Here is a 27,131-nt window from a genome sequence, read left to right as displayed (position 1 = left end):
TGAAAATTGCCTATCTGCAAACAACCTGGTTTTGCAAGGGGGTCACTTGGGTTTTTGGCCCGGTGCTCGGCGGCCACCTAGGGAAACCTACCAAACCCACACATTTCTGAAAACTAGACACGCGGAGAATTCCAGGGAGGTATGGCTTGCGTGGATCCCCCAACGTTTCCTTACCCAGAATGCCCTGCAAACCTCAAATTTAGCTGAAAAAAATCACATGTTTCACACATTTTTGTGTGGGAAAGTTGTGGCATCACCAGGCTGACACAAATTTCCTACCACCCAGCGTACCCCCGGGTCTCCCGATAAAAACGGTGCCTCACTCGTGTGGGAAGCCCAAGTACCCGCGACAGGCAAGGACCCAAAACGTAGTGAGGCGACATGAAAATTGCCTATCTCCAAATGACCTGGTTTTGCAAGGGGGGTCACTTGGGTTTTTGGCCCGGTGCTCGGCGGCCACCTAGGGAAACCTACCAAACCCACACATTTCTGAAAACCAGACACCCGGGGGATTCCAGGGAGGTATCGCTTGCGTGGATCCCCCAACGTTTCCTTACCCAGGATGCCCTGCAAACCTCAAATTTAGCTGAAAAAATCACCTTTTTCACACATTTTTGTGTGGGAAAGTTGTGGCATCACCGGGCTGACACAAATTTCCTACCACCCAGTGTTCCCCCGGGTCTCCCAATAAAAACGGTGCCTCACTCGTGTGGGAGGCCCAAGTACCCGCGGCAGGCAAGGGCCCAAAACGTAGTGAGGCGACATGAAGATTGCCTATCTCCAAACGACCTGGTTTTGCAAGGGGGGTCACTTGGGTTTTTGGCCCGGTGCTCGGCGGTCACCTAGGGAAACCTACCAAACCCACATATTTCTGAAAACTAGACACCCGGGGAATTCCAGGGAGGTATGGCTTGCGTGGATCCCCCAATGTTTCCTTACCCAAAATGCCCTGCAAACCTCAAATTTAGCTGAAAAAATCACCTTTTTCACACATTTTTGTGTGGGAAAGTTGTGGCATCACCGGGCTGACACAAATTTCCTATCACCCAGTGTTCCCCCGGGTCTCCTGATAAAAACGGTGCCTCACTCGTGTGGGAGGCCCAAGTACCCGCGACAGGCAAGGGTCCAAAACGTAGTGCGCCTCAACAGGCAAGGGTCCTAAACGTAGTGCGCCTCACTTCGTTTTGGACCCATGCCCGTGGCGGGTCCTTAGGCCTCCCACACGAGTGAGGCACCGTTTTTATCTGGAGACCCGGGGGAATGCTGGGTGGTAGGAAGTTTGTGTCAGCCCGGTGATGCCACAACTTTCCCACACAAAAATATGTGAAAAAGGTGATTTTTTCAGCTAAATTCGAGGTTTGCAGGGCATTCTGGGTAAGGAAACGTTGGGGGATCCACGCAAGCCATACCTCGCTGGAATCCCCCAGGTGTCTAGTTTTCAGAAATGTGTGGGTTTGGTAGGTTTCCACAGGTGGCCACCAAGCACCGGGTCAAAAACCCAAGTGACCCCCCTTGCAAAACCAGGTCGTTTTGAGATAGGCAATTTTCATGTCGCCTCACTACGTTTTGGGTCCTTGCCTGTCGCGGGTACTTGGGCCTCTCACACAAGTGAGGCACCATTTTTATCGGAAGACCCGGGGGAATGCTGGGTGGTAGGAAGTTTGTGTCAGCCCGGTGATGCCACAACTTTCCCACACAAAAATGTGTGAAAAAGGTGATTTTTTCAGCTAAATTTGAGGTTTGCAGGGGATTCTGGGTAAGGAAACGTTGGGGGATCCACGCAAGCCATACCTCCCTGGAAGCCCCCGGGTGTCTAGTTTTCAGAAATGTATGGGTTTGGTAGGTTTCCCTAGATGGCCGCCGAGCACCGGGCCAAAAACCCAGGTGACCCCCCTTGCAAAACCAGGTGGTTTTGAGATAGGCAATTTTGATGTCACCTCACTACGTTTTGGGCCCTTGCCTGTCGCGGGTACTTGGGCCTCCCACACAAGTGAGGCCCCATTTTTACCGGGAGACCCAGGGGAACGCTGGGAGGTGGGAAATTTGAGGGACCCCGGTGATGCCACAACTGTCCCACAGAAAAATGTGTGAAAAAAGTGATTTTTTCAGCTAAAAATGAGGTTTGCAGGGGATTCTGGGTAAGGAAACGTTGGGGGATCCATGCAAGCCATACCTCCCTGGAAGCCCCCGGGTGTCTAGTTTTCAGAAATGTATGGGTTTGGTAGGTTTCCCTAGATGGCCGCCGAGCACCGGGCCAAAAACCCAGGTGACCCCTCTTGCAAAACCAGGTGGTTTTGAGATAGGCAATTTTGATGTCACCTCACTACGTTTTGGGCCCTTGTCTGTCGCGGGTACTTGGGCCTCCCACACAAGTGAGGCACCATTTTTACCGGGAGACCCAGGGGAACGCTGGGAGGTGGGAAATTTGAGATGGACTTCAGTATGGATTGTGGTGGACAGGCCTTCAAGGTTAACCCACAATTGACACCACTAGGGTACACCTGCTTGTGCTAAGACATCAAGCCTTCTAAGGTCTAGTGGGGCCTTCTACAGTCTAGCATGGGAATGTGCTCCCTCAGTACAGTGGTGTGGTGGACTGGTCATGAATGCGGAACCCGGTTCCCCAGTTCCAAATTCCACAGCTCTGGCCATCGTGCCACATCCCCACTGAACACCATACTTGCCCACTGAAACTCGCACTGCCTTCAGCTGTAACCTAATTGTGCCCGCTATAAACACTTGGATGTGGCTCAATTCAAATTATGCACTTGATAAGAGTAATATGCTGCCTAAAAAAAAAAAAAACAACCACTCATAGCATGTGAAATGTAAGCAGAAACAACATGGTTACCTAAACGATCTCTCACTAACTATTCAGAAATCAGCGAGTGGTTTCACCTGAAAAGTTATGGACATGACTAGAGGGCCCTGAAGGGAACCGTTTCACTGTCCATTGCTTACATCCTTACAAAACGTAAGCAGTATGGTATAAAAAGACCACATCCATAAACACAGAGCCATGGTACACATTGTGTTTTCCAATCCACCCATCAACCAGGTATTGCAGTACCTCCAGGAATGGTGCACTCTCCCAACCTGGAAACAACAATGCTCTTCAAAGAAAGACGAGAAAATGAAAGTAGCACTTCACTGGCAAACTCTGTAAAGTGATGCTGGTGTATTTGGATGTAAAAAAAAACAATCTGGCCACTTTGCAACCCCTCTGTCTTGCTATTAGTTAGGTATCATATAAGAAATTCTATTTCTCTACATGCTGCTGCACTTTGGATTTGAAAAACTAAAAAGAAGGGCATTTCTCGGATCCATTTCACAGGGAAGCAACTAGAAAGACGAGCGTTTTTCAAATTTGGATCCATTTCACAGGGAAGCAACAACAGGCACACACGAACGAAGCCCAGCCTCGTGGCATGCCAAAGTGCCCCCACCCTAACCCAAACCCACCGAGGCAAAAATCATGCTGCTGCACTTTGAATTCGATAAATTACAAAGAAGGGCATTTCTCGGCATTTTTAGATCCATTTCACAAGGAAGCAACTTGAAAGACGAGCGTTTTTCAACTTGGGAAACAATTTAGAGGGAAGCAACAACAGGCACACACGAACGAAACCGAGCCTCGTGGCATGCCTTACAAGACCAAAGTCCCCCCACCCTAACCCAAACCCACCGATGCAAAAGAAAACCCTCCCCAGCCCCAACACTCATCTTTACTCTCCGTGGTGCAGGAAGCAAATGGCTTCCTGCGCCTCGGAGAGCAAAGGGAAACCTCCAATGACATCAGCGCGGCTCACACGCTGACGTCATTGATGACGTGGGGGAGGCGGGGGGAGGCAGGGGAAGGTCTTCCCCTGCCTTCCCAGTAAAAAAAAAAAAGATCGACCACTCACGGGGGGAGCGCCAGCGCTTCCCCCGTGGGTGGGTGTCATGACGAGATGGTCTCGTCATGGGCACAGCGCGACTGTGCTCCATGACGAGACCATCTCGTCATGGGCACAGAAGGGGTTAAGAGACCTGCACTGGCTCCCCGTCAGCAAGAGGATCACCTTCAAGCTCCTCACCCACACACACAAAGCACTCCACAACACCGGACCAGCATACCTGAACAACAGACTCAACTTCTACACCCCCGCCCGCCAGCTCCGCTCCGCCAGCCTCGCCCTGGCCGCCGTTCCGCGCATCCAACGAACAACCTCCGGCGACAGATCCTTCTCCTTCCTCGCCGCTAAGACCTGGAACACCCTCCCCACCCACCTGCGGCAGACCCAGGACCTGATCACTTTCAGGAAGCTCCTCAAGACCTGGCTCTTCGAGCAGTAACAGCACCCCCTCCCCTCAGCGCCTGGAGACCCTCACGGGTAAGTAGTGCGCTCTATAAATTCAATGATTGATTGATTGATTGATAGTGTGGTGCTGGGAGTGACAGTGCAGGTCTGGAAGAGGTTGTCTGACGCCAGTCTGGTGGTGGACAGCTCTCAAGTTTAGCAGTGCTGTGTGTTGTGGGTGGTGGTTTCCAGCGCCAGTCCGGTGGTGGACAGCTCTCAAGCTTTGCAGTACTGTGTGGTGTGTGACATGGCTCTGCAGTGGATGGGTGGTAATACCACGCTGCAGGCTGGTAGTGTGGTGCTGGGAGTGACAGTGCAGGTCTGGGAGTGGTTGTCTGATGCCAGTCTGGTGGTGGACAGCTCTCAAGTTTAGCAGTGCTGTGTGGGTGGTGAGGAAGGTAATGCTTCTTGACCTCTCCTCGGCATTCGATACGGTCTCTCACGCTATTTTGCTGGAGAAACTTGAAAAGATCGCTATCAGAGACAAAGCTCTGTTATGGCTGAAATCCTTCAGTGAGCGCTTCCAGGCTGTTTTTCTTCCACCTTTACTTCTGCATTGAAAGTGCGGAGTCCCACAGGGCTCAGCTCTCAGCCCCACACTCTTTTATATATACCTGGAGCCACTGGCGAAAGTAATCGAGCCTTGGGGAGTGAGAGTGGTATCCTGCGCGGATGACACTCAACTCCTTTTGGCCTTTCAGGAAAAAGTTCAAGTTTCAAGCTGTGCCTCAGATCAGTGATGGACTGGATCAGTGTCGGCTCCTCTGCAATGGCGGAGGAGCATCGCCCCACTGCCTGCGATCTTCAGATCAGTGATGGACTGGATCAGTGGCGGCTCCTCCGCAATGGCGGAGGAGCGTCGCCCCACTGCCTGCCTCAGATCAGTAATGGACTGGTTCAGTGGCGGCTCCTCTGCAATGGCGGAGGAGCATCGCCCCACTGCCTGCTTCAGATCAGTGGCGGCTCCTCTGCAATGGCTGAGGAGCGTCGCCCCACTGCCTGCTTCAGATCAGTGATGGACTGGATCAGTGGCGGCTCCTCCGCAATGGCTGAGGAGCATCGCCTCACTGCCTGCTTCAGATCAGTGCTGGACTGGATCAGTGTCGCCTCCTTTGCAATGGCGGAGGAGCGTCGCCCCACTGCCTGCTTTAGATCAGTGGTGGACTGGATGAATACAAGCTGTTTCAACCGTAACTCAGATAAGACGGGGATCCTTTTCTTTAGCTCAAGTCCACTGCTGAAACCAGACTTTGGTGGCCGTCTGAATTGGGTCCTCCCTGCTGACACCTTTGGTAAGGAACCTCAGTGGGGGGGGGGATTTGACTCTAGCCTTACTTCCGAGCCCCAAATCAAGGCATTATCCACCACCTGCTTCTTCACTCTGAGGTCCCTGAGAGAGATGCTGCATCTTAACCCCGTGGAATTTGCAAAACGATTGGCCACACCTTGATTACATCCAGGATGAATTACGCCAACAGCTTGTATCTGGGCTCCTGCCTTTCTGATACAGCGACTCCGAGTCCTTCAGAATGCTGCTGCCCGGCTAATTCTCAAGATCCTCCCTGGACAGCGGTGTCAGGAAACCTACGTCATCTACGCTGGCTTCCAGTCAGTAAAAGGCTCCAGTCCAAGGCACTCATCCTTGCCTTTAGGCCCTACAACAACAAGGGACTTCTACATCGGGCGCCTCTTCAAGCCGTACGTCCAGGTGATCTTTGAGATCCATCAATCTCAAACTTTTCCAACTCCCCCGTACTCACACGGCTAGAAGAGGCAGATCATTCACCTTCCGGGCAATTGAGCCATGGAATGAGACTCTGCTTCCTTTGAGAAGCAGCCCGCCCAAAGCTGTCCCATCCAAAGCTGCCCCATCCAAAGCTGTTCTGCCCAAAGCTGTCCCGCCCAAAGCTGTCCCGCCCAAAGCTGTCCCGCCCAAAGCTGTCCCGCCCAAAGCTGTCTCGCCCAAAGCTGTCCCACCCAAAGCAAAAAGCTTGCAAACCTTACTCTTTGACTCCTGCATAAACACCAGTTAGCATCTCTACTCTTTGGTTTCCTGTGGGTGTTTCTTCCACTAATGCAGCGAAGCCTCCTCAGAGGTAGCTGTGCGCTCTACAAATGCATTGCAATGAATTGTATTGCAGTGTGCTCTGGAGTATAGTAGTGTGATGCTGGAAAAGGGAATGCAGTGCTATTGTGCTGCAGTACAATGGTGCGTAGCAGTAGAACCATGGTACTACTGCAACAGATGGGCTGGCCGAGTAGTGTTCAGAGGCAGGACTGCATGGTAAAGATGTAGCTCACAGGAGCGATGAGGCATTAGTGTAGCGATGTGGTGGTGCGATTAACTGGTAGCATTGTCAAGGTAATACTGAGGTCGTGGTAATGCAGCAACAGTGGTGGAAACACAATGACAGTCCTTGGATTGCTGTGCGGGAGGTAGTGCTCGTCCCAGGAGGTACTCTGTACATGTGGAGGTCAGGCATTGGATCAAGAAGTCAGGCTTGTGGACCAAGAAGTCAGGCTTGTGGACCAAGAGGTCACACATGTGGACCAAGAGGTCAGGCATGTGGACCAAGAGGTCAGGCATGTGGACCAAGAGGTCAGGCATGTGGACCAAGAGGCCAGGCATGTGGACCAAGAGGTCAGGCATGTTGACCAAGAGGTCAGACATGTGGACCAAGAGGTCAGGCATGTGGACCAAGAGGTCAGGCATGTGCACCAAGAGGTCAGGCATATGGACCAAGAAGTCAGGCATATGGACCAATCACAGAAATGTCTGCTGGATTGCCGTTGACCCGTGTTGCGTTTGTGCCACACAGCTAATGCACAGCAAAGGTTCCTGCCCATTGCAACATCAGAGCCCATCAACCAGACAAGATGCTACAATGAGTGTATTATAATTATTAGAGTATGTTACACTTCAACCTACAAGCAACACAGCATATTACAATTAACATCAGGTATCACTTAAAGGCGTTCTGGGAATTAAAACGAAATAAGCCACCATTCTCTCAAGAAGTGCCATGGTAAGGTGTGTAACCATACATGTAGATTATCATAGCCCTGGACATCCCACACTGACATCAAACACACAACTGCACTCTGAAGTTAATAATCAAAAGAGACGGGGACTGGGCCTGAAAAACCAGCAATATGTTCCGCACGACGGCCCTCTGTGCCGCTGCAAAAGAAGACCAGACACTGTAATTACCTAATTAACCTAGAGACTGTGAACCTACTGCTGCCTGGTGATGTGGAAAGGCAGATCTTGTGCCAGGGTTAATCCCGCTATTATCCACTAGTCCCAAGGCCTCCGCGATTTAAAAATATGCTCACTCCCCTAACAATCGACCTGACTCTAAAACTGAGCCGGTGTGGGAAACAGACTCATTCAACCATTGGCCTATTAGTCTGTGAAACAAAATGTGGTTTATAATTCTTAACTCTAGTAGAAAATCCAAATCTACACAAACCCTATTTTGTTTGTCATCGTCTATTATTTACTTACACAAACCGTAAACATTTCTCTAAGGATTCTGACTCATCTTCTTGGTCCTGCAATTGTTTATAAGCTGATTTAAAACATATGCAATTCAAATGTCCTGCTACCTATCCCATTTTAGGTGTAGGTAGGGCACCAAATTAACAAGAGTTTTTAAGTCAATATACCTTTTTCATTTTCTGACATTTTCTTAGGTAGTATCAGCCCAGAGTGGTCTGTAGCCCTTGACTCTGGTCTCGTGCCCTGCTCCCCTCTGGCCACTGCAGAGCTCCATGAGATCAAGGACGCGCATCGGTCCCAGTTCTGGAGGCCCACCTGGCTCAGTCCCGCCTGCCACTGGCTCATTTTTATTGTTAATTGTTATTGTTTTGTTTGTGGCTCATTTTAGTGGTAAATTCCTTATGTTATTTGTTTGTGGCACAGGCCACTTTGGTTCATTTCTGTGTGGGTTTAGTTTGTTTCCCTCTTTGTTGGGCAGTTGTGGTTTTCTGCCCCCACCCGCCCAAGCCATCTCAAAAATAATCACTGATTTCCCCACTCTGCAAACCGACCAAAGTACTTGAGAAAGCCATCAACCAACAGCTCAACGAATCAAAATCACCTACTTGTCACCTCACAATCAGGATTCTGTATCAACCACAGCACTGAGACTGCACTGATCGCCACCACAGATGACATCAGAACTCTCCTCGACCACAGAGAAACTGTGCCCTGATCCTTCTCGACCTTTCTGCTGCTTTCAACACCGTCTCCCACCACACCCTCATCGACAGCCTCTACAATATCGGCATTCTAGCAAAACACCCTCAAGTGGATCGCCTCTTTCCTTACAGGATGCACACAGAATATCTGGCTGCGTCCCTTCGCCTCCGTACCCAAAAACATCATATGCGGCTTACCCCAAAGAACATCCCTCAGCCCCACTCTGTTCAACACCTACATGACCCCCTCACAGACGTCATCAGATCTCACAGCCTCAACATAATCTCCTATGCAGATGACACTAAACGAACCGTCTCGCTCACCGAGGATCCCTCCAACGCCAAAACCAACTTCTGTGACGCCATGACCAAAGTAGCCAAGTGGATGAGAGACAACTGCCTCAAACTCAACTCCGACACGACAGAAGTACTGATCTCAGGAAGAACACTTCCACTTGGGACCATAGCTGGTGGCCAGCAGAACTCGGACCAACACCCACACCGACAGACCATGCACACAACCTCAGCATCACCCTCCTGCTTCCGCTCCTTGCGTATGCTCCACAGGCTCTTCAGATGGACCACAGGCCGCACCATAAAGACCGTCACTCAGGCCCTCGTCACCAGCTGCCTCGACTATGGCAATACAATCTACTCCGGCATCTCCACCCAGCTCCTCAGAAAGCTCCAGACCATGCAGAACACCACAGCCAGACCCATCCAGGGCCTTCCCAAACGAGTGCACATAACCTATGACCTCAGAGACCTCCACTGGCTCCCTGTCCAGGCGAGATGCAAGATCCTCATGCACGCCCACAAAGCTCGACACGATCACGGACTGTCCTACATCAACCACTGACTGAACTTCTGTCTACTTACAAGACACCTGCGCACCTCCTCACTTGCCCGCGTGCACAACCCCTGCATCTGTCGCAGCCGCAGCGGGGGCCGCTCCTTCTCCTACATCGCTGCCAAGACCTGGAACTTCCCCACCACCTCCGAATAGCCCCCTCCCTGGCAGAATTCAGAAGGAAACTCAAGACCTGGCTTTTTGATGGGAACATGGCCGCCTCAGCGCCTAGATACCCCTAGGGGTGACAGTGCAGCGCTATACAAAAGCGGATTAAATGATTAATTGGTTGTACTAGCTAATGGCCACAAATTGATAGATTTACTACTAGATTTACTACTAGCTGTTTTTCATTTACTAACATCTAATTAGAAAAATGCTCACGTTCCTTCCCAATCCTGGGGGTACGCTATATGTTTCAACCATAGACTTGATACTAAGGCTTACAATTACAAATTTGCGATCCGAAATCACCCTAAACTAGCATGCATGACTTCTCTCTGTCTTCATTTATAGAGTTTATTACTGTATTATAGACTGTACTTTTACCTTCATAACTATGTCTGCAGGTCAAATTTATCCGCAGTACAACAATATATGGTGACATATCTCCATACATTTTCTCCCCCCCCCTTTCTTTCCCATTTTATATTGTTTCTTGCTGTTCTATTCATTACATTTGTTTTAAAGCTACTGCAACAATTTTGAGTAATTGTATCTCCATATTGCTATATTCTTAATTGTTATTTCTATTTAATTATTAGCTTTTTGTTTTCATTTTATGTAACTGCTCTTAAATGTTTTTAATAAACTTAAAATGAAAAAAAAAGCTTTCCTCCAGGTGAACCGACAATTACAGTGCACCTGAAAGATCACTTTTCTACTGATCACATCAGGTATGAGACAGCGGCGCTGTTGGAAAGGCGTTCTCCGGGGGATTCGGAATACGTTCCTGACCACCCGTTGACCCACCTCTCCCACAGTTAGGCCGAGCAAGGGCGGGGAGACCCTTCCTGGGAGGGTCTCGTACCTAGGATCGCACACACTGAGCTTGCACTCTCGGACAGAGGGACACCACACAGTAGTTCTTCGTAAAATGGTACACTTTATCGTTAGCTTTAAGGGATCTTTATGATCCGAAATGCAGGTATTGAATCAGTGCCCCAAGCGGCGGCGGCTGCGTACTGGGGGTATGGGGGTAGCAGGACAGTCTTTGAGTTCAGTGTCTCTGTGGAGTATGCTTCGCACACCTCTCAATCCTCGAGCTGGGGGATGTGGTTTCTCTCGGCAATCTCTGTCGATTGTCCTGGAGGAGAGTGCCGCGAGTCACTCAGCAGGCACAGGTGGTTTCGGAGTCGGGGAGCCGCGACAGCGTCAGCAGGGCTCAGATGGTTCAGAGTTCGGGGAGCCGCGACAGCGTCAGCAGGGCTCAGATGGTTCAGAGTTCGGGGAGCCGCGACAGCGTCAGCAGGGCTCAGATGGTTCAGAGTTCGGGTAGCGTTCTTCGGTTCAGGGATCGATCGAGCCGTGACCAGGTCAGCAGGGCTCTTGTAGGTCCAGGTCTTCTCTCCCTCCAGTCCCTTCAGCACCCCTTGTTATACTCCCCCTCCTCTTTGAAGTCCGGAGTCCTCGCTGAGAGGGGTCTTGGTGCCTGGGGGCGGGTTGTCGGGATTTCCTGTCGCTCGGCCCTTTGATCTGTTCAGGTGGTCTGGGAGGGACTCCAGACGCCCAGCAGGCGAGGCGCCCGCTCACCGGGGGCCTGGTGGCCGATCAAAACCCTCCTTGGGGAGGAGACCAGAGGTGTGACAGGGACGGCGCCTCCTGGTCTGGCGTGGGGGTTTCTCACTCCCTCGGCCGGGCATGCGTGGTGGGGTCTTGAGTGTTGCTGGGCCCGGCCGGCCATCGGGATGTTGGGCCATGGTGGCCGGAAGTCTGTGACATCGGGGATCAGGTGCGGTTGCGGGGTGGCTTGCTGGTCGGGAGGGCCCACGCCATGAGGCCGGTCTTACACGTGCCCCCCCAGCTGAAAGGCGGGGAGAACTACCCATCCACTTGGGGGTTCTCCTAGCTGCAGCGGAAGAATCGGGACAGGCCGTCCGCATTGGCGTGGTCAGTCCCGGGGCGAGGTTCCACAGTGAAGTCCATCCCCTGGAGGGAGATTGACCATCGTAGCAGCTTGGGGTTTTCTCCTCTCATTTGCATCAGCCACCGCAAGGGCCGATGATCCGTTTGCACTCGGAAGTGGGTTCCGAACAAGTAGGGCCGTAGCTTTTTGAGGGCCCAGACTACTGCGAAGGCCTCTCTCTCAATGGTGCTCCACCGCTGTTCTCGAGGCAGCAACCTTCGGCTGATGAAGGCTATGGGCTGAGCTATGCCTTTGTCATTGAACTGTGAGAGGACGGCCCCGATGCCGTGCTCCGAGGCGTCCGTCTGGACCACAAACTCCTGAGAGTAGTCGGGGGCTTTGAGTACCGGAGCAGTGCATATAGCGGCTTTCAAGGCTTTGAACGCTTTTTGGCACGGGGGAGTCCATTGTATTTTCTTCGGGTGCTTCTTGGAGGTTAGCTCTGTGAGAGGGCCTGCGATGCTGCCATAGTTCCTAATAAACCTCCGGTAGTAACCGGTGAGGCCCAGGAAGGCCCGGACTTCCGTTTAGGTCGTTGGGGGTTCCCAGGACAAGATGGCGTCGATCTTCGGCTGGAGGGGGGCGACCTGCCCGCTTCCCACCTGGTGCCCCAGATAAATCACGGAGCCTTGTCCAATTTGACATTTGCTGGCCTTGACGGTAAGGCCGGCCTGGCGCAGGGCCTGCAGTACTTGTCGGAGGTGCTGGAGGTGCTCGGTCCACTGGGAGCTGAATACTGCTATATCGCCGAGGTACGCTGCACTGAACCCTTCTAGTCCGGACAGGACCCTGTTCACCAGTCGCTGGAAGGTGGCCGGGGCATTCTTCATTCCAAACGGCATCACCCTAAAGCGGTAGTGCCCGTCCGGGGTGGAGAAGGCGGAGCGCTCCTTGGCTCCCTCAGTGAGCACAATCTGCCAGTATCCGTATGTTAGGTCGAAGGTGCTGAGGTAGCGAGCGGCCCCAAGGCGGTCGATGAGCTCGTCTGCACGGGGGATAGGGTGAGCGTCCGCTCGGGTGACCGCATTGCGTCCCCGGTAGTCCACACAGAATCTCAGCTCGGGGGCGACACCAGGGGCGGCCGCTTTCGGGACCAGGACTACCGGGCTGGCCCAGGGGCTGTCGGAGGGTTCAATCACCCCGAGGGCCAACATCTTGGTTACTTCGGTCTGGATGCATGTTCGGACCCGATCAGGGACCCGGTAGGCTCGGTGTCTCACCGGCGGGCTGTCGCCGGTGTCTACGTCATGGACACACCAGTCCGTGACCCTAGGGGTTAGGGAGAAGAGGTCCGTGAATTGTCTTAGTAGCCGGCGACAGTCGCCGGACTGTTGGGGGGTGAGGGTGGTTGACAGTTTCACCCCCTCTACGGAGCCATCTGTTTCTTTAGCACACAGGAGGTCTGGAAGGGGCTCTGTGTCGTCTTCAGTCCCATCGTCGGTGGCCAGGAGCAAACTCAACTCGGTCCTCACAAAGTGGGGTTTGAGGCGGTTCACGTGGAGGACCCGGAGGGGGTTCCGTGGGGACTGCACATCAACTAGATAGGTAACTTGGCTCTTCCGCTCGACCACCTTGAAGGGACCAGTCCATTTGTCTTGGAGGGCGCAGGGTTTCACCGGGGCCATGACCCAGACCTGTTGGCCCGGTTGAAACTCGACCAGCGTGGCATTCTGGTCATACCAGCGCTTCATCTCTTCCTGGCTAGCCTCGAGGTTTGCCTCTGCAAGTTCTCGGAATTTCCGGGTCTGATTGCGGAGCGCCAGGATATAGCGGAACACATCAGGAAGGGTCCCCCAGGGAGTCGTTTCCCAGCCCTCCTTGACCAGGCTCAGGGGTCCCCGGACGGGGTGTCCGTACAGCAGTTCGAACGGGCTGAACCCCAGAGATTTTTGGGGAACCTCTCGGTAGGCGAACAGGAGGCAAGGTAGGAGGACGTCCCATCTCCGGCGCAGGGGTTCTTCGAGGCCCATGATCATCCCCTTCAGGGTCCTGTTAAATCGCTCGACTAGGCCATTCCCTTGGGGGTGGTATGGGGTGGTGAACTTGTATGATACCCCGCACTGCTGCCCTAGGGACCTCATGTATTTGGAGATAAAGTTTGTGCCACAATCACTCACGACTTCGCGAGGGAACCCCACGCGGGAGAAGATCCCCATCAATGCCCGGCCTACCACGGGGGCCGTCACGGTGCGGAGGGGAATGGCCTCGGGGTAGCGGGTGGCATGGTCCACCAGGACGAGGATGAATAGGTGGCCCTGGGCGGTCTTGGGATCCAGGGGTCCCACGATGTCGATCCCTACCCGCTCAAAAGGGGTACTAACAACGGGGAAGGGTTGTAGCGGAGCCTTGCGCTTCCCCCACTCTTTCCGCTGGCCTGGCACGTGAGGCAGGACTTGCAGTGGGCCTCCACAGTCGCTCGCATCTTGGGCCAATAGAAGTGGGTAACTAGTCGCTGGTAGGTCTTGTCTTGGCCTAAGTGTCCTGCCAGGGGTACATCATGGGCCAGGCCCAGGAGGAGACTTCGGAAGTGCAGGGGTACCACCAGTACTCGGGCCGACCCCAGCTCGGCCGACTTCTGTTCGCTGTACAGGAGGCCGTTTTCCCAGTATATCCAGTGGGTTCCGGACTGGTCGCCTGATGCTTGGGCTTCGGCCTGTTGCCAGGGTCCAATGAGGGAAGGGCAGGTGGCTTGTTCCTGGCAGAATTCTTCTCGGGAGGGCCCTCCCTCGCAGTGCCACTGGGCCATCTCGGGCAGGTCCCTCAGCTCGGTCGGTGGCTCGGGATCTGGTTGCACTAACCCGTCATCGGGAATGGTCTCTTCTTCCGGAAGAGGGTTCTCGGGCTCGGGTAGTGTGCCCCGGACCTCGGGGACGGTGACGGTGTTCAGCGGTGTGGCCTCAACTCCCTCGGAGGAAGGCATTCGGATAGTCATAGAGCGTGTGGTGGCGCACACCCATTCGGGTAGGCCCATCATCTCGAGATGGGCTCTTCGTTCCACTTGTCCCCACGGGGAACTCTCAAGGTCGTTGCCCAGGAGGCAGTCTACGGGTTGGGAGGTTCGGACTGCCACCCTCAATTTACCGGTGACTCCCCCCTATTCGAAGGGTACCAGGGCCATCCGGCATAGGCTCTCGGAATTGTCCGAAGATATGACTGGGCAAAAGGCGTCGGGCAGGATCTGGTCTTCGGAGACCAGGTGGCAATGGACCGCTGTGACACTCGCCCCGGTGTCGGGGAGGCCCTCGACGCGGTGACCGTTGACCGTCACCTGCTGTCGGTACTTCTTCGTGTTGGGGGGTAGGGGTGTTCCGGGGACCATCTCTCGGTCCCCTAGGGAGACCAGGGCCATGATGGCTGGCTCCCACTCTTTGAAGTCTTCCATCTCTTCTCCTAGGGCGACGGAGGCCATTTGTCGAGCCGGAGGGGTTGTCGTTGCGGGTCGTTGGTACATGGGACACTGGGGGTCACTGGCATAGTGTCCGGTCTGTTGGCAGCGGAAACAGGTGATCTTGACTCGGGGTACCGACCTCCCCGGTGGCCCGGTGCTGGCTGGAGGTGGGACTGGAAAGTGCGGAGGTTGGCCTCTGGGGGGACTGTGCTGGGAGCCCCCCGGGAATTCTCTCGGTCGGCCTTGGTTCCCTCCGCCCCTCTGGCGGGGGGGGTCCCTGACTGTGGCGTCCGTAGTCTCCCACGGGACCCCGGGAGGCCCGGGTGTACACCCATCGGTCAGCTTCAACGGCCAGTTTTCGAGGGTCAGTGAGCTTGCTGTCCAGGAGGTGTTGGCGTAACTCCACAAAGCAATTGGCGGACAAGTGTTCCCATGCGATTAGGTCGAACAGCTCCTCAAAGGTGGAGACCTTGCTGCCCTTGATCCATCCGTCCAAGGCCCGGCTGTAAAAGTTCACGTAATCCACCCACGTGGTACCGGGTATCTTTTTGCAGTCTCGAAACCGTTGCCGGTACATTTCGGGGGTGAGCCCATATCTGGCTACTAGGGCCTCTTTCATGTGATCGTAGGAGTTCAGCATCGTGGAGGGCAGGTCCAGCAGGGTATCTCTCCCCTCGCTCAGGAACCGGCCCCATAAACCAGCCCCCCAGTCTTTCCGTGGAACTCGGTGGGAGGTCATGGCCACCTCGTAGGCCTTGAACCATTGCTGGATGTCATCGTTTTTGTAATATTCTTTCACCACATCCTTGGGGATGTGGTCCTTTGGTTCTATGATGGAGGAGGGTGGCTGATTTCCCGAGGGTCTGGACTCCTCACTTTTAGCCTTGAGCTCAATCTCTTTCAGGCTGCGTTCGTGTTCTAGTTGGAGTTTTCTTTCTTCGTGTTCTCTCTGTCGTTTCTTTTCCTTGAGTTCTCCTTGTAGGCGTAATTGTTCTACTGCCAACTTTTTCTCGGCCAGTTTTAGCTCTCCCTCGATTTTCAGTTTCGCTAGCTCTAGTTCGTGGTTGCGGCCCCTTTCTCGGTCCGCTAGCTCCTCCGGGGATAGGCCCCCCTCTGGGCCGCTGCTCCTCCCCGGAATGCTTCGTGGTTCGTTTTGCGGCTCTCCTTCTGTTTGGGCCCAGGAAGCTCCTGCCTCGACCCAGGTCTTCAATGCTCCCTGGAAATCCTCTTTTGTGCTTAATCCGGTGGTAGCGATTCCAAGGTCTTTGCAGAATTGTTTTAATTCTCGATGCGTATAGTATTCCAACTGGTCCTCTCGGAATGTCGGGCTTGTGTTGGTACCGGCGGCACCTAGGGAGGTTTCTCCTTCCATCTCTTTTCGGTAGTGCGTCAGCCGTTTACTGCACGATCTCTAGGTGTCGGCTCGGATCCCGTCGTCTGCCACCAAATGTTGGAAAGGCGTTCTCCGGGGGCTTCGGAATACGTTCCTGACCACCCGTTGACCCACCTCTCCCAGAGTTAGGCCGAGCAAGGGCGGGGAGACCCTTCCTGGGAGGGTCTCATACCTAGGATCGCACACACTGAGCTTGCACTCTCGGACAGAGGGACACCACACAGTAGTTCTTTGTAAAATGGTACACTTTATCATTAAATTTAAGGGATCTTTATGATCCGAAATGCAGGTATTGAATCAGTGCCCCAAGCGGCGGCGGCTGCGTACTGGGGGTATGGGGGTAGCGGGACAGTCTTTGAGTTCAGTGTCTCTGCGGAGTATCCTTCGCACAGCTCTCAATCCTCGAGCTGGGGGATGTGGTTTCTCTCGGCAATCTCTGTCGATTGTCCTGGAGGAGAGTGCCTCGAGTCACTCAGCAGGCACAGGTGGTTTCGGAGTCGGGGAGCCGCGACAGCGTCAGCAGGGCTCAGATGGTTCAGAGTTCGGGGAGCCGCGACAGCGTCAGCAGGGCTCAGATGGTTCAGAGTTCGGGGAGCCACAACAGCGTCAGCAGGGCTCAGATGGTTCAGAGTTCGGGGAGCCGCGACAGCGTCAGCAGGGCTCAGATGGTTCAGAGTTCGGGTAGCGTTCTTCGGTTCAGGGATCGATCGAGCCGCGACCAGGTCAGCAGGGCTCTTGTAGGTCCAGGTCTTCTCTCCCTCCCGTCCCTTCAGCACCCCTTGTTATACTCCCCCTCCTCTTTGAAGTCCGGAGTCCTCACTGAGAGGGGTCTTGGTGCCTGGGGGCAGGTTGTCGGGATTTTCTGTCGCTCGGCCCTTTGATCTGTTCAAGTGGGTCTGGGAGGGACTCCAGACACCCAGCAGGCGAGGCGCCCGCTCACCGGGGGCCTGGTGGCCGATCGAAACCCTCCTTGGGGAGGAGACCAGATGTGTGACGGGGACGGCGCCTCCTGGTCTGGCTTGGGGGTTTCTCTCTCCCTCGGCCGGGCATGCGTGGTGGGGTCTTGAGTGTTGCTGGGCCCGGCCGGCCATCGGGATGTTGGGCCATGGTGGCCGGAAGTCTGTGACATCAGGGATCAGGTGCGGTTGCGGGGTGGCTTGCTGGTCGGGAGGGCCCACGCCACGAGGCCGGTCTTACAGGCGCGGACACATTTTGGGCCACCGCAGGCTTATGTTGAAGACTGCAGATGTGAGGCAAAGGTCCCGAGTGAAGGACCCCACTGAATGCCAGGGATGCTCAGTTCATTTCTTATAATATGCTGGTGCGAAAGTATCACTAATAAAAACAAAACCCAGCGCACAAATGGCTAAGAGGCGGCGACAAAACAGCTCAACGACACTCTGTATGAAATTCTCCAAGGACGTTGGCCCTTCTACAGATCTAGAGACGATTTTGATACATGTTCATTCATGAATGGCTGTTAGCAACCTGCATAACAATGGTCTCTAATGCAAAAGGTTAAAAAAATAAAAAATCGAGGGGGGGATTTTTAGGTCACAGCCTACCAGAGAGCGCAGCTACCTCACTTCCTAACGACATCTTGAGGACATTCAGAAAGCTTCCCTGGGAATGCATTCCGCCCCTTGCTTACCATCGTCTTTGTGGTTTGTAACTCACATTTTCTGGCTATTTGCTGGCTTTCTTTGTTTTAGGCTGTCCAGCTTGAGTTCATCCCTCCTGCGAAGTATAGCCTACATAGGATTTGCTGTGCGTTCCAAAACAGAGGTCAAATGGCGGGCTGTATTCAGAGGGAGCTTGGTGTTTACACTTCTTTCTCGGACTTCAACGTGAGAGGATTTATGTGACAATCTTGCTGTGAAAGGCTTTTTTCTAGCAGTCAACAAAATGTAAATGTCTGTAATGAACCGTGCAGACATTTAAGCATAAATCAGAATACCGAAACCACAAATAAAGCAATTATGGGTAATTAGGAAGTGTGGTGCAAACAAATATTTTGATACGATCAAAACAAATCAATACACAACGTGATGACATTTCTACATACTATTGTTTATGCTCAGCATGCTTTTATCAGTAAAACTGTATGTCCGTGCAACTGTAATGGTCCTTTCAATTGGAAATGTGTTGTCTGTAATGGCAGTGAGCTACCACACCATGTATACTCCACGCTATACCACTTCACTCAACAACACTCTTCTCCACTCTGTGCCAGACACTCCCCGCCCCTTTATCTCATGAATCCCGAGAATGGATGTCTACTCTTGATTCCACCTCGTGCCTCTTTCCGCCACCACCAGACACTCCCGGCCCCTTTATCTCATGAAACCCAAGGATGTCTACTCCAGAGTCCACCTCATGCCTCTTCCATCCTCCACCGGACACTCCTGCACCTTTATCTCATGAATCCCGAGGATGTCTACTTCAGAGTCCACCTCATGCTTCTTTCATCCACCACCAGACACTCCTGCTCCTTTATCTCATGAATCCCGAGGATGTCTACTCCAGAGTCCACCTTGTGCCTCTTTCATCCACCATCAGACACTCCTGCCCCTTTATCGCATGAATGCCAAGGATGTCTACTCCAGAGTCCACCTCATGCTTCTTTCATCCTCCACCAGACACTCCTGCTCCTTTATCTCATGAATCCCGAGGATGTCTTCTCTTGAGTCCACATCATGGCTCTTTTATCCACCCACAGACACTCCGGTTGCCCCTTTATCTCATGAATTCCAAGGATGTCTTCTCTTGAGTCTGCCTCCTGCCCCTACATGTCTCTCCTGTGTGTTCTTTTCATACCTTCTTTCTCCCTTTGACTTTCTCTTCCTCCTTCTTCCCCCCTTGTGGCTTTTTTAGGTCGAGCCTAAAGGCAGCTCGCAAGAGCCGATGCGAGGCATGCTGCATTGGAGTATGGCTTTGAGGCCCCTCCCACTCTCCACCCATATTTTTAATTGCCTTGTGTCATTGTCCTTCGTAAACAGTGGCTTTCGAGTCGTTATTTGGCTTGTTAGTCCCGCCTTGTCTGCATGTTACCTCCCATAACGACTGGACCCTTTTCTTGTCTTGTTACACGGTCAGCTTTATCTTGGCTGTGAGCAGTTTTTTGTTAAATGATTTGTCCCTATTCCACCCACCACGTCGTAGCACGCAGCCCACTTTTATTTTATTTACTAATGGTGGTCCACTTTAACTATAGTGGTTGTGTTTCTTTATTTATTTATTTTAGCAGCGTGGTCAGCTTTAAGTATAGCTGCAGTGCTTATTTATGTTACTAGTGCCCATGCGGCGCTTTCACATTCATGGAGGCCTTGCCCCTTTCTTTAGACAAGCGACGTCTAAAGAAAGGTGCGCGGCTGCTATTATAGTGAATAACTGGCATGGGGCGCTTTGACAAAAAAAAAATCTGTTCATCAAAGTAACAAACAGATTTTGTCAAAGCGCCCTATGCCGTGGTTTCACTTTAATGTCGGCCATGCCCCTTTCTTTAGCCGCGGCTTGTCTAAAGAAAGGGAGCTGCCTCCATAAATGTAAAAGCACTGCATGGACGGTAGTAAACAAATATGTGCAATGCAATAGATCTCGCATTTGCGAGAGTTTAAGCGATTGCATTGCCAATAGCCCAAACTCTTGTAAATGTGAGACCTATTGCATTGCAAACGTGTATTCTGTCTTGCTTTTGGTCCGACGATAAAAAAACAAAATTGTCGGTCCCTAAAAATAAGTACTGGTGGGCACCACCGGCAACCACTGGCTAAAATTAAGCACTCCTCCGGGCGATTCTTCGGGCGGGGGAAGCGGCAGCGCTACCCTGGCAGCCTGGGTGCCGTGGCATTGGGTTGTAGTCGGCACTGTACCTATGTGGATACGGGGTCGCGGTTCCCCATAGGGCCCATTTGGGCCTAGGGCCTGCCAGAGGCGAAAGAGAGCGGAGATGGCTGGTCATCGGTGTTGTTGCCTGGCGCCTTGGCGGCACAGCGTAGTCGAAATCAGTTGAGGTCTTGTGCTTTATGCGGCGAACATTTCTCCGGTAGTTGGGCCATGCGTTGGGGTCCCTACAGCGAAGTCGCGACCGTCCTCAAGGGCACCCCATCCCACAGGTCTGGTCAGCTCAATCCATACCGGGTAAGAAAACCGAAAACGAATTCACGCAGGAGCGTGCAGCTTACTGAACCCTAATTATTACAGGGGAACCCGAATCAGTACATTTTCAGAAGGTGATAGTGGATATGAATAAACATCCTCCTTCTTAAGGAAGTTAATATGTTTGGCCATTTTCAGAGTCAAACATTTAACCAGTAATTTTACATGCAAAGGGTGGGCGATTGAGCGACGCCCCTATACAGAACTACTTTGATCAGAAGAGTCTATTTTCACCCTCCACCATCAGGCTACAAAAATACATAAAACCAGCCCTGATTTTGAATTACTGAGCAGGACTATTTTATATACAGTTATCCATCTTCCACCCGATTGTAGACTAATCCAAAGCATTGAACTAAACTTCAGATAAGAAGGAGGAGGCATCGACCCCAATCATCTAGGAAGCATAAGTTTAGGAGCAGTTACCGTCGCCTCAGAGAGGTTTTTTAATTGATTATATGTGCATCAGATTTTGTTGTGAGAGTCCAAAAAGTATTTTGTCCTGAGAAAGATGGTGGTATAAGAGTCCATCGAAACGCGTCGACGCCTCGTTGTAAAGTATACAATCCGTCAAGTGACTAGACCAAGGAGTATTTTATTAATTGAACAATACCAGGCCCTAGCCCGTAAAGTTTTCCCTACGAATGTGTACGCAACTTATGACATAGTGTTGTCTGTCTTGTGATATGTACTCTCTTTTTTATTTACAGTGTTGGTTTTTATAGTATGCAAATAGGTTTTGTTCAAATATTTTTTCTACAATTTTGTGTATAACAATAATTGTATTATGTAAAACTGTCTTCATTTTAAACTGTGTATTACAGTGTTTTTAACTAATAAATTGAATTGTACTTTTTCACAGTTGATGTTGCCAGGATTATCTGTAAGGAATATATGGTCTCCCTTCCAAGGAATGCAGATGGTGTGAGCGACAGAGCATGTGTGGAATAGATGGAATATATAGTAGACATAGGTATTTGTTCTCCAAAGGATAAAGCTCTTGTAATACTTCAGGTCAATCCATGACCATCTCGGGTGGCAACCAGGGCCGGCACTGTGGGGCACGGGGTTCAACGGCGCCAAGGGCTTGCCTAGCAGGGAGCACCAAGCAGGGCATGCCAGCGTGCCTCCCTTGTGATAGTTAAGAGTGTCTTGGGCGGCCAACTTGAGAGCAACTGGGCTGAATGCATCTCGTGGGTTGCGATACGGTCATCTGGGAAGCGCGGGACATAAAGCCAAAGGTGCGCTTTGCTTACCGCCAGACCGCGAGGTGTAAGACTTTTTACTGTTGCTTTAGGTAGAAGCCCCGATGCGGAGGAGATAAGGTTTCGTGGTTACTGCCATTGGGGGGCTTTGATGTTCAGTCATAGTATCACGGCAAATGTTTATGGTCTTCTGGGGAAGCAAAGACTTACCTTAGGTTGCCTGGGGCACAGGTACCGATTAATGCCGTCTCTCTGTTGGCAATGCAATGGCAAGGCACAGCCTTCTTCAGGATGCGATAGTGGGACTCTGATACGTTAAAACACGGCATCCTCAATGCCAATACAGTTAAGGGTACAGACCGAATGGGAATTCTTTTTCATTATTGGGTTCTTGGAGCCATCGGGAGAATTCAAACTACGATGGCAGATTGCATCACAGGTCTCGCTGCCCTAACCTTGTTCTGAAATGTGCAGGGGTAGCTGGCATGGGTAGGTTGGATATGCACAGTATCATTGTTTGATCTTGCTCGCAAGAAAGTGTCATTCATAGTCAGTTTGAATGTCGCTCACAGTTGCACTGAAATGATGAAAATGTCACACATAGCAATATGAAACCTTGGCAGCCATGGATGGGGGCGGCTAGCTCTCGGTTGGCGATGCAACTGAGCTATAATTGTGGCTTTTTTATCTTATGCAAATAGAAGCATTGACTAGGCCAACAGATGCGCTGGTGGTAGGCGTAGTGCTCCTTTTGTAGTAAATATAGGGATGCAATGACATAGCGGCAAAATACCAGGCAAGGGCACGGCTCGGCCTTCTGCAGCACACGTGGGGGGCTCTGGCGCGTTTAAATCACGGCATCCTGAAGGTTTGAGGTCAAGAGTGCATTTACTTGTAATCAACAGCACATGCTGTAGTACTACCAGCTGCCCTGGGCCAAAATTATTGGGGGCACCTGTTTGGAACGGCTGTTAATTGAGACAGTTCAGTTCTTACATGCCCACTTTGAGGAGGGTTACTGAAAGTGCACAGACACACTCGTCCAAATTCCGAATGTTTACATCCAATATGCAGGGACGGTGATGTGCTTTCAATACTGTAACACAGCAGCAGCTAGTTCTGCTGCCAATTGCCCCTACAGGAGCACAGGGTATGACCACACCTCGACGCTGGGGGCTGTGCGGAGCATGTGGCGTGTGTGCATCAGGAAGGCTCGATGGGCACGGTTTCTGATGAATATATAGAGCCAGGTTTTCCCAGGGACACGGTGTGTGCTCCCGTCGTGACTAGGGAGGCACGCCCACCCTGGGCATCATTTGGTCATTGTTTCTCTGCCCCCAAACCCCCCTAGCACTCGTGAATGTCTGGGGGCCAAGGTGGGGCACTCCAGAGAGGTCTCCCTCCTCTTTAGTGTTGTTGGTTTCGAAGCATGGGGGAACTTTACTTCTCCCCTCAGTGGGCTTTAACTGTACATGGTTCTTCTTGGATGTGGCACGGCTGTGTTCGGCTGTCCTTTTGTTTGCCTATATCGATGTGCGGTTCTAACTTAGTTTATGCCTGGGTTGCAGGGATGGAATTCACACGTTCTTTCACCTTTACCGGAGTCGCCCGTTTGCCCCCCGGGTGTATATCTGGGGTGCAGTATTATGGGGGGTACTGGATTGTGGCTGGTTTTCAGGGAAGTGGCCCCATTGACTAGTTCCTGCATGATGTTGATGTTTCCTGGCGGTTTCTTAATTGGTACTAATGCTTTAGACCTCTATTCCGTCCCACGAGACAATCGTCGAACCTCACGTGCGCCTTACAAATCCAGGTTCAGCATCATAGGTACAGGTGGAGAAATCCCGGCATATGGAATTTTGTTGACCACGAAGGCGAGAACTGGTTGATATGTCACCTAGGTCATTGAATTGGATGACAGCAGCATAGCAACAGGCGATAGGGCATGGGTGCATGTGGCACATTTGATAATGGTGCAGGATAATTATTGTTTTACCCTAGGAAGCCGGGATCTTATGCCCAGGTTCTGTCTTTCTTTGCCGCCGGTTACCAGCCCAATGGTGGGAAAGTATAATTTTACACTTACTTCGGGCAATTACAACGCAAAGAGAGGAGCTGCAAAATGTTGTTGAGACTGCATTGTGCAATTGGCTACAAAGGCCTTGATGAGGAACACCTGCTGGCACCATATACAAACAGGTACCAGGTACACTAGGTGGGCATTTCTAGCTTTGAAAGAAAGTTGAGACAGCCCAGTCGAGTTTCAGTGCAAGGCCTCATTTGGTTGGGCAATTTCATTGGTAAATCATTAATCCAGCCAGCCCTGTGATTGAGGCAGGCGTACGATTGGCTGAGATGTTGGTTCAAAGCTTGGAGAGCAGATCGACCACAATTAATAGTGGAACCAGGAACAGCTTTACAAAGCAATGCTGTAGATTTCCTGTAGAATTCCTGTTGGACAAACTTCAGGGATAAGGCCCTGACCTTTCACCCCTCGAGGGACCATCACTAATTCCGAGCAAGTAGGCGAGGAGCATAATAATCCCCCAACGGGTAGCACTAGAGGAACGTGTGCACGTGAAGGTGTGACCTCATGACGCCCTGTCTGAGCAGTCCAGATCACACCACAGAGGGCAAAGGCAAGGCCTCGGCCCCTGATGGACTATGTTTAATTTTAGCTGTGTGGGAGTGGGGCTCGCAATCTCGTGGCGTCTTGCTATGTCTGGTTGATGCAGCTAAAATGTGCCCTCTGCAAACAAGGGCAGGTCACAGGTTGCCTCAGTTAAGCCATATTCACCCGCGAGTTAGCCAGGGCAGCAGGCGGGTTGTGGTAGTTGTCATCTAACAAGTGGACTGCGATGCAAAATGTTTGGTAAACACGGCGTTAGAGCACAAATGACGACAAGGTATTGGAGACCACTTGGCATTCCCAATATCCAGACGAGGGCGGGCACTTGCACATCTTGTTCACCTCCGGTTCCCACAGACATGTTTGCCCCCGGGGTTATCCTTCCATGGTCTTGAACCAGAGTCTGGAAGGGGCATCTTCTGTGACCGGTGTCCCAAACACGTTGATAGTCAATGCTGGGGTAGATGTACCTTGAAGGGCCTGGTTACTACTTAGGTTGTCCTAAAGTTTTGGGGTCAAACTTGGTTTGAGCAGCACGTCTACAGTCCTTGGAAGCATTCAGCATCCCGTCGATCCAAGTAGGGCAGTTAGCACTACATAATATCAGCAGGTGGGTAACATACACCGTTTATTCAGTGACATCATGCCCCGGGGGCACGGGCGCTTCACAAAAACACAGAGCTTCAACCAGAAGGGTGCCAAGTGGCAAAAACCAGTAAATAGGTTTAAAATGTGTGCGTCTCTGGCCTTGCAGCTCTGTGGAGCCCGTCTCAGTTAGAGGTGCGCCCAGGTGAAAATAGGGTGCTTCTTGAGGTTCTCATGACCAATGCGGTTTGGGGTGTCTCCCAGCGGATCCACTGAAGGTGTACTGAAGCCAACATGAAACTGGAAATCTGGGATTCCGACACTTTTGCGAGTTTAAGCATCCAGGGTCGAGATGGTTAGCAGGTCCTGGCATCTATGATCCGACGGCAGTTAAGCAAGCGGGGTGCGCTGCGTAAGTTGTCACTACACGAAAGGGTGAGGAGTCGGCAATAGTGAGCACAACACATATATTGTTTCAAACCAGATTTGACACCAATAAGGTGTTCACCAGGGTTTAGCAATCAAAGGGGTCTGTGCAATTGTCTGCTCAACGGGGCGAAGTAAGTGCACCCCAGAACCACGGATAGGTGACATGTTGCTGCAATTAAGCTCAAATGCCCTGTCCGGTTAGCTATATTAGCCACGCTGGGTGGGGACGCTGTCGGTCAACATAGTATGCAGTTGCATCAATAAATGGGAACAAGCATTTGCAATGCAATAGGTCTCGCATTATTAAAGTTTGAGGTATTGGCATTGCTAATAATAATGTAACACCAATAGCTCAAACATTCAGTAATGCGAGACCTATTGCATAGCAAATGCTTGTTATTTAATGTATCACTTTTAATGTATATTACAAGTGTTTGCGAAAAAAAAAACATTAAAAAAGCATGTTAGGCTTGTCAAGGCCAGATCAATTTGCTTTACCAGTGCTTGTTTAACATTGTATGTATCATTTCAAAATACCAGCACTCTGGAAAGTAGTTTTGGGTAAACATTCAAGACTGCCTGCAGGTGCCACACCTAACAAGGGGTCCATGTTGCAGCTATCGGATGTAAAGATGAAACGGAGCTCTTAGCTGTGCATGTATGTGCCTGTTGAGTCCGCAGCATGTTTCTATCTGCTCACTTCAGTTTTGCTTCAGGTGTTTTGTTCCAGACTTTCTGGTTTCTTTGACAACACGGATATCCCGTTCCTGTGGCCACGCCCCTCGTGTAGAATTCACGAACTCTGAGGTCACATGTGCCTTGTGTATTCTTGCAGCCTGGGGGCGAAGACGCTCCTCTGGTAGTGAACACACCGCTGTGCCCTGTTGCATGGATGTGAGCCTGTCTGAGCGGGAGGGATAACAGGCTACACTTCTGTGAGTGCGCTCGGAATCACTTCTAGTTCTAGCTCCGATACCTCTGCTAATAAACTGGAGTAAAAGCCTGGAATGGTTCCCTTGAACGCTCAATACTAACACAAACACACCACAATAACCAACACTGACCGTGAGTTCTTCTGGAGTAACATGTTACTCACCACGAAGCGCTCCGACCCCCTTCAGTGGAAGCAAGCGCTATCTACATGCAAGTAGGGTACACAGAAAGAGAAGAACAATGCATGGTGAGGAGGAAGAGGGTGGAATGCTCGGACGTTGATGGCATGAGGTCCAGCCCAAGGTCTGTACCCGGAGCTCGTCACACACAGGGGTATAATTCCTGCTGAAGGGCAAGAACGCAGAGTTCGCCGCGCTGCTGTGGTGAACGGAAGAGCGCAATGCATGTGTCACGTGACACTGGGTCACACACGGCAGCTCGGAAACATGTTTGTGACGGAATCAACACAACTGTTTACATAACCGAGAAAATAGTGTCGAACGCTGCGGTTACTTTAAATGAGCATCCGTAAGCGGTGAGGTTAAACCATTTTAGATGCATCATAAACATATTAAATATACAATAATAATTAGAAACAAAACCGTTAAACCCCATTCCTCCAAATTAAACCCCTCCCTTGGTGTTTGTGAAGTTAATGGCAGTTTCAAAATCGGGCGAGGATATTGTGGTAGAAGGGGGTTCATTTTACAGCCCGTCACTCACTCGGAGCAGGAAGGGGACCCCGCTGTTCTTTCCCTCCTCACTTTCAAAAGCTTCCATTCCAGCCTCGGAGCTCATTCACCATGGCATGCCTCTGCACCCGAGCTGGGCTCCGAAGTTACTACAGAGGACCCCATAACATAACACCATAGCATGAAATAACATGGCATGTG

The 27,131-nt window shown here is 51.6% G+C and overlaps 1 protein-coding gene across 4 annotated transcripts in view; it reads right to left on the bottom strand.

Moving 5' to 3' along the window:
- SLC43A3 (solute carrier family 43 member 3) overlaps positions 1–27,131 on the bottom strand; it is a 523,038-nt gene that overhangs the window by 474,875 nt on the left and 21,032 nt on the right. The window lies entirely within an intron of this gene.

Source organism: Triturus cristatus, chromosome 4_1 (genome assembly GCF_964204655.1).
Source record: "Triturus cristatus chromosome 4_1, aTriCri1.1, whole genome shotgun sequence".
In the NCBI taxonomy this organism is placed as follows: Eukaryota; Metazoa; Chordata; class Amphibia; order Caudata; family Salamandridae; genus Triturus; species Triturus cristatus.
The sequence above is the reverse complement of the archived record's forward strand: the minus strand, read 5'-3'. Positions and strand labels throughout refer to the sequence as shown.